Below are 936 nucleotides of genomic sequence, written 5' to 3' on the forward strand. Positions count from 1 at the left end.
AAATGTCAAGCAAAGCATTCAGTCTCACTTTGTTGTTCTCTTACAAGCCACCTCCCTAGTTAATCGACCATGTTTCTTTTGAGTATATAAATACTTTTGAAATATATAAGCTGTTCTGAAAACCATAGTATATTATAAAAACATGAAATAAACAATACTACATATAGAGAGGCTGAGATAGGATAAGCAATATTTTAAGACCCTTATGTTGTACACAGCAAGACACTGTCACAAACAAACAAGCTGACAGTGTATATAGATTGTACAATGTTGGACCTATTTCTACAATTACCAAATTAGAGAGATCATTGGATGACAATCAACAAATTTCCAATTCCTCATATTATTGGATTTCAATCGATTAGGATATGTTGGTCATATTAATTTTCAAATTAATATATTAAGAAAAATAATTGTCACTTCCTGTTTTTGTTGTAAGAGGTGGAATTAGGTTTGTGTGGATTTGTTGAAAGATTACTTTCTTGTTTCTTCTAGGGTGTAGTTTTGCTCCTTAGGTTGATGTTTTCCATCTATTATCCTTTGTAGGGCTGGATTTGTGGAAAGATATTGTGTAAATTTTGTTTTGTCATGGAATATCTTGTTTTCTCCATCTATGGTAATTGAGAGTTTTGCTGGGTATAGTAGTCTGGGCTGGCATTTGTGTTCTTGTAGGGTCTGTATGTCATCTGCCCAGGATCTTCTACATTTCAGTCTCTGGTGAGAAATCTGCCGTAATTCTGATAGGCCTGCCTTTATATGTTACTTACCTTTTTTCACTTACTGCTTTTAAAATTCTTTCCTTGTTTAGTACATTTGGTGTTTTGATTATTATGTGATGAGAGAAATTTCTTTTCTGGTCCAGTCTATATGGAGTTCTGTAGGCTTCTTGTATATTCATTGGCATCTCTTTCTTTAGGTTAGGGAAGTTTTCTTCTA

General features: G+C 33.3%; 1 protein-coding gene across 5 annotated transcripts in view; it reads right to left on the reverse strand.

The window, feature by feature from the left end:
- Nucleotides 1–936, reverse strand: part of Nkain2 (sodium/potassium transporting ATPase interacting 2) — a 1,006,098-nt gene that overhangs the window by 908,831 nt on the left and 96,331 nt on the right. The window lies entirely within an intron of this gene.

The sequence above is a fragment of the Mastomys coucha genome, unplaced genomic scaffold (genome assembly GCF_008632895.1).
Source record: "Mastomys coucha isolate ucsf_1 unplaced genomic scaffold, UCSF_Mcou_1 pScaffold2, whole genome shotgun sequence".
NCBI classification, from domain to species: domain Eukaryota; kingdom Metazoa; phylum Chordata; class Mammalia; order Rodentia; family Muridae; genus Mastomys; species Mastomys coucha.